This window comes from Myotis brandtii, unplaced genomic scaffold (genome assembly GCF_000412655.1).
Source record: "Myotis brandtii unplaced genomic scaffold, ASM41265v1 scaffold2802, whole genome shotgun sequence".
NCBI classification, from domain to species: Eukaryota; Metazoa; Chordata; class Mammalia; order Chiroptera; family Vespertilionidae; genus Myotis; species Myotis brandtii.
The window spans coordinates 16402-27379 of record NW_005360686.1 but is presented as its reverse complement, the minus strand read 5'-3'; the positions used below and the strand labels follow the sequence as shown (position 1 = coordinate 27379).

The window sequence follows — 10978 nt, the reverse complement described above, 5'->3', positions numbered from 1 at the left end:
GGGGGCGAGAAGGCCAGCAGGGGGGAAGTTTGGGGCAAGCAGACCAGCAGGCAGAGTGATTAGGGGTGATCAGGCAGGCAGGTAAGTGTGCGGTTAAGAGCCAGCGGTACTGGATTGTGAGAGGGATGTATGGGATCAGGCCTAAACCAGCAGTTGGACATCCCCGAGAGGTCCCAGATTGGAGAGGGTGCAGGACAGGCTGAGGGACAACACCCCCATGCACGAATTTCATGCACTGGGCCACTAGAAGACAAATAAGACTAGATCAAATTTTAAAACTTCTGTGCATCAAAGGAAACTATCAACAGAGTCAAAAGGAAATTCACAGAATGAGAGAAAATATTTAAAAATTACACATCTGATACTCAGAATATATAAAGAACTCCTAAAATTCAAAAACAACTCAGTTTAAAATTAGTCAATGGAGTTAAATAGATATTTCTCCAAATAAAATATACATATGAAAAGATGCTCAATATCATTAATTGTTACAGAAATGCAAACCAAATATCACCTCACACCTATTAGGATGGCCACTGTCCAAAAGGTAAAAAATAACAAATATTGGTAAGGATATGCAGTAATTAGAACTGTTGTGAAATGTAAGTAGGAATGAAAAATGGTGTAGCTGCTATGGAAAACTGCAGGATAGCTCACCAAAAAAGTTAAAAAGAGTCATGACAGATACCTCTCACAGACACCAAAGAACCCTGAGTAAGAGGGAGAGGGCTCACCCCAACCTCCATTCTTGTCATCTCTTAAAAGTGAATTTATATGAGAAAACTCCAGGTAGCTGCATTGTGATAAAGTCAATTTAATTATTTTCGATATATTTTTATTGATTTCAGGGAGGAAGGGAGAGATAGAAACATCAATGATGAGAGAGAATCATTGATTGGCTGACTCCTGCATGCCTCCTACTGGGGATTGAGACCGCAACCTGGGCATGTGCCCTAGACCAGAATCCAACCTGGGACCCTTCACTCTGCAGACCAAAGCTCTATCCATTGAGCGAACCAGCTAAGGCAAGCCAATTTATTAAAGCACCCACAAATTACTAAAGAAGCAAGGCTGGCAAATCATGTGATATTCATCTTTCTCTGACTGGCTTATTTCGCTTAGCGTGATGCTCTCCAGTTCCATCCATGCTGTTGCAAATGGTAAGAGTTCCTTCTTTTTTATAGCAGCGTAGTATTCCATTGTGTAGATGTACCATGGTTTTTTAATTCACTCATCTGCTGATAGGCACTTAGGCTGTTTCCAAACTTTATCTATTGTAAATTGTGCTGCTATGAACATAGCAGTGCATATATCCTTTCTGACTGGTGTTTCTGATTCCTTGGAATATATTCCTAGAAGTGGGATTATTGGGTCAAATGGGGGTTCCATTTTTAACTTTTTGAGGAAACTCCATACTGTTTCCCACAGTGGTTGCACCAGTCTGCATTCCCAACAGCAGTGCACGAGTGTTCCTTTTTCTCCACATCCTCTCCAGCACTTGTCGTTTGTTGATTTATTGATGATAGCCATCCTGACAGGAGTGAGATAGTACTTCATTGTCATTTTGATTTGCATCTCTCGGATGATTACTGAGTTTGAGCATGTTTTCATATATCTCTTGGCTTTCTGTATGTCCTCTGACCTTCCTTTTAACACACTGACTCATCATTTGAAAAAATCCCAAATCAATCACCAGGGCCTTGTGACTCAATGAACTGCTATCTGTTAGTCTGATAAAATAATTGAATCGATACCCCCTCCTCTGGAAACTGACCTTCAGGCCACTTCACAAATAAGACCATTATCTCTCCCCTCTGGACTTTCCCAGAATCTGGATCCACACAGAGAATTCTCCACCCAGAAAAAGCCTGCCTAAAGTCCTTTAAAAACCTCTGATTCCTGTCTTTGGGTGCTGGAACCATTTGGGGGCTCAGCCCTTCTGGTATCCAGATGACCGAATTTATATATATAAAAGCCTAAGCGACCATTATGACCAGTTTTTATAATGTGCACTGACCACCAGGGGGCAGAGGCTCAATGCAGGAGCTGCTCCCTGGTGGTCAGTGTGCTCCCACAGTCAACCTCCCATGTCTGGCCAACCTCCCGCGGTTCCTCCCCCTGGCTGGTAGACCCTGATTGGCCCAGATCGGGACTGGGCAAGACTGCCCCAATCAGCCCTGATCACCAGCAAGGCTGAGGGACCCCACCCATGGATGAATTCATGCATCAGGCCTCTAGTAAATTCATAATTCTTTACCCCCTTGGCAACCCTAACACTATCAACAAACGACTAGCCCTGGCCACTGTGGCTCAGTTGATCAGGTGTTGTCCTGTGCAGCAAAAGGTTGCAGGTTCAATTATAGGTCAGTACACTTGCCCAGGGTGTGCACTTGATCCCTGGTCTGGGGCATGTGGAAAGTTGTTTTGCTTTATGTCGATGTTTCTTTCTCTCTCCCTCTCCCTTCCTCTCTCTCTAAAAATCAAAAACAAACAAAAACATTAAATATATTTAAACTGTATTTACTGCTGTGTAAAATGAAAGCAGGTTCAATTCCAGGTCAGTACACATGCCCAGGATGTGTGCTTGATCCCTGATCTGGGGCACGTGGAAGGTTGTTTTGCTTTATATCGATGTTTCTTTCTCTGTCTCCCTTCCTCTCTCTCTCTCTCTCTAAAAACCTAAAACAAACAAGCGAACAAACAAACCCATTAAATATCTTTAAACTGTGTTTATTGCTGTGTAAAATGCAAATAATATCTACATTTATATGCATGTGCTGAAGAATAAATTGAATTTAGTTAATAACGCCTATAAAGAGTTTAGAACCACAGCAGTGTTTGGTGACTGTGACAACAGGGACCCAGCACCCGTGGGGTTTGGACCCACACACTGCACAGCAGAAGGAAGTGGCAAACCATTGCTGTTTTTTTCTATTCTTTTTTCCCCTCTCTTCCTTTTTCACTTTACTGAGCTGAATAAAATGAATGCTTTTATGCAAGTATTCAAGAAGAAACTGACCACACATCAAAACAAGACATGCTGATAACAATCGGTGACTAGAATGCACAAGTAGGAAATCAAATGTCAGAATCAAACGTCATTGGTAAATTTGGACTGGGGGTCAGGAACAAAGTAGGAAAACAGTTCATGAAATTCTGTGAGACAACCCAGTTTTTCCATCACAAACACGTGCTTCACACAACCAAAAAGATAAGCATCTACAAGGACATCAGCAGATGGCTAATATAGAAGGAAAAGGACTATGTAATAGGAAGCAGAAGATATATTTCCTTAAAAAATTACTCATTCAGGTAATTGTTTTAAAGAAATATACAGTGGATTACTGAGGCATTCTGTCTCTAACTAACTCTCAAGTAGTTCAGATAGAGAAAGAAAGTTTGTGGTAAAATAACATTAAGGGAATTTTGTATTTTTGGCCAAACTTCTGAGGAATGGATATTCATTCTTCTCTGAAAGTTTGGTAGAAATCACCAGTGAAGCCATTTGGGCCTGAGTTTTCTTGGTGGTAGTTTCCAACCTCTTTACTTGTTACAAGTCTATTTAGATGAGCTATTTCTTCTTGAGACAGTTTCAGTAGTTTGTATCTTTCTAGGAATTTGTCCATTTTTAATCTTATTTGTTGGCACAGTTGTTCAAAGTATTGCCTTATAATCTTTTTTATTTCTGTAATGTCAATGGCAATGTCCTCTTTTTCATTCCTGATTTTAGTAATTTGAGTCTCCTGTCTTTTCTTCATGGCCAGTTTAGCTAAAAGTTTGTCAAATTGCTTATCTTTTCAAAGACCTAGCTTTTGCTTTCACTGCTTTTTTTGTATATTTTCCCATTATCTATTTCATTAATATCATTTACATAAATCTCTATTTTTTCTCTTTTGCTTTCTTTGGATTTAGTTTGTTCTTATTTTAGTGTCCTAAGGTGAAAGAATATTAATTGAGATCTGTTGTTTCCTTATCTATGATGCTGTTTCTATTTAGTTTGTTAGTTTATTTTGTTCATTAGATTCCACATATAAGTAAAATCATATGGTATTTATCTTCCTCTGAGTGGCTTATTTCACTTAGCATAATACTCTCCAGGACATCAGAGGTGAGGGGGGATTGAGAGATTGAGTGAAAAAGGTGGGGAGATTAAGTAAAAACAAAACAAAACAAAACAAAACACCCAAACTCATATATACAGACAATAGTATTGTGATAACTAGAGGCAAGGCGGGTGGAAAGGTAGAAGGGGATAAAGGGGGCTAAATGGTGATGGCAGGAGACTTGACTTTGGGTGGTAAACATACAATACAATATACAGATGATGTATTGCAGAATTGTACACTTGAAACCTACGTAATTTAATTTACCAATGAATTCCATAAAATTAAAAAGAAAAAATATATACCCAGAATTTATGCCAAATTAATTTCAGTGAGATACAGAACTCTTATTCTTGCAATTCTATTCCCTCTTACCCTCTTTTAGTGCTATTTTTTACATACATATTACAAATTACATCTATATATGTAACAGCCAACAAGACATTTTGTAGGTTATTAACTTATATAATCTTATGTGTTAACATAAAAACTATTGAAACCTGTAAAGAGGGACAACCAAGATGGCGGCATAAGGTATATACCTATACGTGCTGCCCCCCACAACCACATTAAAACTACAACTATAAAACTATAAGTAAAAGACAAAACAGTGATCATCCAGAACCACGGGAAAGCTGGCTAAGTGGAAGTTCTACAACTAGAAGGAAAGAAAAAAGCGCATTGAGGCTGGGTAGGAGGTGCAGAGGCGCCAAGAGCAGAGATATGGAGGTGCGCGAACTGGGCTGCACCTGGGTGTGCAGTTTTTTTTCAATCAGAAGATACAAACTCCCGAATGCAGTGAACTCGTTTCCAGGGAGACTGTAGGGACCCAGACTCCTATGGGAAGAAACTGGACTATTTGGCATCGTGTCAGAAAGCAAGGGTGGCTTTCTTTCAGAATTGCTCACAAGGATCACTGTTACTGTGGGGGCATGGGGCTAGGGGACCCGGGGACGCGGAGACACTGAGATGCAGAGACACACGGAGACGCGCGGAGTTGCGGAGATGGCTGATGACAGCCATCGCTGTTTGCTCTGCCCAGTTGATTTTCTGAAACCCCACCCCACTCAATTTACAACCCCACCCAAGCTGTGTGCAGGTACAAATGAATCACCTGCACTTTTGCAGCCTAACCTAACAAACTGCAGTTGGGTCAGAGAGCTCCAAAATTTCCAAACCCCCCAAAAAGAGGAGAAATTTGCAGATATCTCGGTAGCTCCTGCTGGGCGGACTCACACAGTGGCTGAATTTGCACCTCCTTGGAGATCCAGGAGCCAGTGTACCCAGGGGTCAGATATCAGATTTCAACTCCTCACATCCATAAGTGACACAGTCAAGAGGCAGACTCAGTGAGGACCAAAGCCCCACTGAAGCAAGTCCTGCACCATAAGGGTGTCTCCAGCACAGCAGTTCTTCCACTATAAACACAGCGGGTCCTTGCAGTCAATTGGCCTGGAGGTCAATTCCTTCCAGGGATACCAACAGCAATCAAGGCTTAACTACAACAAGACTGTACACCCAGCCCACAAAGGGGTGCACCAAGAGTGTTCACCTCAGGTGATAGGGGAGGCTGAGCCATTGGGCCCAATAGGACACCTAGCACAGAAAGCCACTCTATCAACACAGGGAAGCAGCCAAAATGTGGAGACAAAGAAACATGTCACAAATGAAAGAAATGGAGGAAAGCAAATTACTGGATTTAGAGTTCAAAACCACAGTTATAAGGTTACTCAAAAATCTTCTACAAACCTCCGAGGAACTTAGTGAGACTTTCAAGGATCTTAATGAGAATACCAAAAAAAATGGAAAAGGACCAGTCAGAAATTAAGCATACACTGACTGAAATAAAGAAGAATATACAGAGATCCAACAGAAGACTAGAGGATCCCAAGAATCAACTCAAAGATTTGAAATATGAAGAAGCAAAAAAACACCCAACTGGAAAAGCAAAAAGAAAAAAGAATCCAAAAATATGAAGATAGTGTAAGGAGCCTCTGGGACAACTTCAAACGTACCAACATCCGAATTAGGGGGGTGCCAGAAGAAGAGAGAGAGCAACATATTGAAAGCCTATTAAAAAAAATAATGACAGAAAACTTCCCCTACCTGATGAAAGTAATAGACTTACAAGTCCCAGAAGTGAAGAGAACCCCAAATAAGAGGAATCCAAAGAGGACCACACCAAGACACATCATAATTAAAATGCCAAGGTCAAAAGACAAAGAGAATATTAAAAGGAACAAGAAAAAAACAGTTAGTTACCTACAAGGGAGTACCCATATGGCTGTCAGCTGATTTCTCAACAGAAACTATGCAGGCCAGAAGGGAGTGGCAAGAAATATTCAAAGTGATGAATAGCAAGACCCTACAACCAAGAATACTCTACCCAGCAAAGCTATAATTCAGAATTGAAGGTGAGATAAAGAGCTTCACAGACAAGAAAAAGCTAAAGGAGTTCATCACCACCAAACCAGGATTATATGAAATGCTGAAGGGTATTCTTTAAGAAGAGGAAGAAGAAAAAGGTAAAGATAATAATTATGAACCACAAAGGAACAACAAATACATATCTATCAACAAGTGAATCTAAAAATTAAGTCAATAAAAATAATCTGATGAACAGAATAAACTGCTGAATATAATAGAAGCGGGGGCATAGAAAGGGAGTGGACTGATAATTCTCAGGGGGAGGGGGATGTGAAGGGTGAGGGAAGAGTTTGGACAAAAATCTTACACCTATGGATGAGGACAGTGGCGGGGGGTAAGGGCATGGGGTGGGATGGGAACTAGGTGGAGGGGAGCTATGAAGGGAAAAAAGAGGAACATCTGTAATAATCTGAACAATAAAGATTTATTTTTAAAAAAAGAAACAAAAAGTTCAGCATAGGAACAGAGAAAGAACACACAGACACAGGAAAAGTTTAGGGCCATTGCTGGGCAAAAACAATTGAGGGAATCAAACAGGTGACAACACAGATAGACCTAGAGCAGGCTTGTAGCAAATATATACCCCTGGACTACAAGGCTTGAATGGGCAGCCCATTCTTGGGTCGCCCTCCCCTTGTGGGGAGGCTGAATCTGCTTGTAATAAAATTTCCACACTTTGCTTGAAAAAAAAAGAAAAGAAAGAAAAGAAACCTGTAAAGAATTTTTGTGAGTTTACTGGAGCCAAACTGTCAACATATGCCAGGAAGCAGAACCTCAACAAATTGAGATAATGCTCTGGAGATTGGCAGGTTACTGCCAGAAACTAATTCCAGCATGTCATAAATGCAAGAAGTTTCATCAAAAGGTTGATGGAACCTTGAGGATTGCCTACTGGAAATGGCTAAGGGCATTTCCCCACACCTAAAGATTTGCATAGATGATTGCTTGCTGCCAGACAGCTGAGGTCATTTCAGTCTACATGTTATTGCCTCCTACTGGCCAAACACCTGAACAGCCATAGGCAGTTCCCCCAATCCCCTAAACCTTGCCTTTGATATGTATATCTACCTTGCTTGAGGACAATTTTTGTTAATAAAAAGCAAGGGGTCCAGAGAGACAACAGAACTTGGTTCCTACAGCAAAGCTCCTCTGGCTCCCCAAAATGCCTTCCAAATTTATGTTTCATCTCTGGACTATTTAATAATTTACATGCAGCCCTTCTCCAGATTCCTGAACCCTTCTAGATGATGGCCAAGACCCCTGGCAGGTTACATCTGTATTTATACATAGCAATCAAATGAAGGGACTTAGGTGGGTTGCATGAAATCCACTGGTGGTAGATTAGAGAGGTGGGAGAAAGCAAAGCAGGGGTTGGGGGGGAGAGAAACCCCTGGGATTGGATAAAAAGTAAAATGATAGACACATACTTAGGTGGGTGCAGAAACAGCTAACATGATAATGAAGGAAATTGTGGTATCTGCCCTGGCGCCCAGCACATTTGATTGTGCCCCAGGGGGGTCCAGAAAAAGGGAAATTACAAGTTACCCAGACACTTCAAGGGTATGTTATCATAGATGCAAAAAGACAGATAGGCTCAGTTAAGGTAAAGGTTGATCTTGTCAGTGAAGATACCAGCCTAGGACGTAACTGCCCACCATAACTGCTTTTTGCTAAAGTTGAGTTTCAGACCATCCTTTGTGGTTACTTTAGGTCTCTGAGTTTGCAAGACTGCCATGCAGGCCTCCCCTAAGCTTGTCAGGTCAGCATGTGGCCCTTTCATCCACATATGTCTTGAAAGAAGCTAAAGGAGAAAGGATAAATGTATAGGGCTTGTTATATTAATTTTCTGACTTACAATTTCTGGTTCTCTTTATTCCTATGAGTTTATCTTAATATCAGGTGTCATATTCCTGCATATATTACATTTAAGTATGTCATGGGCCCTGCAATACAATTGTATACAATTGCTTTTAAACCAGTTAAGAGGAGAAAGGAAAATAAACCTGCATTTATACTGTCTTTTATAATTACACAATTCCCTTAGTGCTGCTCTTTGTTTTTCTACATGGATTTGTGCTACCATCTGAAATCACTTGCTTCCTCCCTGAAAACCTCCTTTTGTGTTTTTTCTAAAGTTAATTTGCTAGCAATAAAGTTTCTTCAAGTCCACACACTGTTTCAATAAAATCAGTTCTTTGGGGGAGAACTTCAGAGATCTCTGTGATGATGCACTGCCTCTCTCCCTGGACAAATATCTCTGAGCCACTGCTCCTCCCCTGGGCAGGGGTGGTAGCCTCTGGTCTTCCCCACGTGCCTCTCCCAGCTGGGAAACTCCTTCCTACAAGTGAGCCAAAGGGAGGGTCGGGCAGGCCAGGCAATCTCAGCCTGCTGTGCATCAGCTAGAGCCTTCACTCTGTGAGTGGGGCTGGGTGCTGGTTGGGAGCCCCAGCCTCCAGTCTCTGCAACTCAGTGTTGGACGGGATGAGAAATACTGGTGCCTGCCTCTCCCAGTGACACACCTTACCCTGCTTGAAAGAGGGAACAGGGAGCCACACCTTGTTGACCACACCCCCAGGAACTAGCAATGGAGCTTTTGTCAAACTGAACTGTAAGATTAGAGTCACTCAAGGAATTAGGTGGACACAGTGAGCAAGCAGGAGGGAAGTTTATTAGAGGAAATGGGGGGATGGAGCCACAACCAGGGAAGGTTAGCATGCAGTCTCCACTGTCCTTGGGGTTGAATTTTATGTGCAAAACCAGTAGGGTGGAGACTGGGGGATGTAAGTGTTCTAGTCTGATTACATGGAGTCCATTGTCCTTCAACCTGATTAGTGGTGGCCCTAGAGGCTGTGGGCTGTAAGCTGCCCTCGTTATCCTTGGCCTGCTGTGTTGCCCTCAGTGTGACTGCCTCCTGTTGAGCCAGATAGGGTGACCACAGGTTACTCCATGAAATGAGACTGGGGCCACTTTCTCCTTTGGGACTTTCTAGTCCACCTGAACCAAATGTCCTCTGCTGGCCTGTCATGAACTAGATAAGAAATCCTATAAAATCCATGTGCCCTCCATTTGCATAGCTTTCAAAAATTCCTTTTATGGTGGTCGAGTCACTGCTTTTTACTCAGTGCTTTCAGTTTCACATTCCTCTAAATCCGTCATTTCTAACAAAGTACTTTAGGAAGTCAGGACAGCCACGTCACATCGGAGTTTAAACAAAAGACCAACCATCCAGTGAAAGGCAAAGAAGTAACAAACCACTGCAACCTACACTGAGGAGAAAAAACAGGTAAGAACTTTATTTTCTCATCAAAGCAGCTTTCTCTCCACCTCTAAAGGACCTGTACTCTGAGAAATGGAGTCCAGGGAAAGGTTGGGGCAGGTGGGAGGGATTTATAAGGGGGGTCAGTACATTTTCCAAAGAACAATGAGCATGAGGATAAGTTGCAGCAGAGCCTGCGTGGGACAGGCTGTGAGGTGCAATCCCCGTGATATCTGGTGGAAGCACATCCCTAAGTGTCACTACTGTGCTTGGAGGAATTAGGCAGCAGCAGACAGGGGGCTAAGCTCGGAGTTTGAAATGCATTATGATTGTCTTTATTTTTGCCAACATGGTGTTGGCTGCAGACACAGTTAAATTACCATTGTCTTTGATGGAACTTGCCCAAGCTGACACACTGAAAGGGCTACAGATATGTTATTTTAATGAGAAAGAAGCATAGAAAATGAGATGCAGTGTGAACAGTCACATGACACTGTTAAAAAAGAAGAAAGAAAAACCTGAAACTCAGAGTGAAACATGAAGATTCACAAAAACACCAGACATTTGTCATATAGATGAGCTTTGTATCAAAGTGAATTACTCATTTAAAAGTAACTCAGGTTCTGTTTGCCATATGTGAGGGAGGATTGGGGCTGGGTGAGAATGGGGAAGGGATTAAGAAATACAAATTGGGCCCTGACCAGTTTGGCTCAGTGGATAGAGCATCGGCCTGCGGACTCAAGGGTCCCAGGTTTGATTCCGATCAAGGGCATGTACCTTAGTTGTGGGCACATCCCCAGTAGGGAGTGTGCATGAGGCAGCTGATCGATGTTTCTCTCTCATCGATGTTTCTAGTAGGGGGTGGCGCCCCAACTCCCCAATCAGCCCTGCTCTATCCCTCTCCCTTCCTCTCTGTAAAAAATCAATAATATATATATACTAGAGGACCAGTGCACAAAAATTTGTGCACTCGGTGGGGAGGGAGGTCCCTCAGCCCGGCCTGTGCCCTCTCGCAGTCTGGGACCCCTTGGGAGATAATGACCTGCTGGCTTAGGCCTGATCCCAGGTGGCAGAGGGCAGGCCCAATGCCTAGGTGCAGCCCCTGGTCCAGCTCAGAGCAGGGCCGATTGGGGAGTTGAGGCGCCGCCCCCTGTCATACACAGAGCAGGGCGGATTGGGAGGTTGCGATGCC

At 42.6% G+C, this 10978-nt stretch overlaps 1 protein-coding gene across 1 annotated transcript in view; it reads left to right on the top strand.

Annotated features, from left to right (window-relative positions):
- The first annotated feature begins 9695 nt into the window (after nucleotides 1-9695).
- LOC106726553 (guanylate-binding protein 1-like) overlaps nucleotides 9696-10978 on the top strand; it is a 17364-nt gene continuing 16081 nt past the window's right edge. The window contains exon 1 of the mRNA XM_014541867.1: nucleotides 9696-9813. The gene's annotated coding sequence lies outside the window, so the exon portion shown is untranslated. The remainder of the gene's footprint in view (nucleotides 9814-10978) is intronic.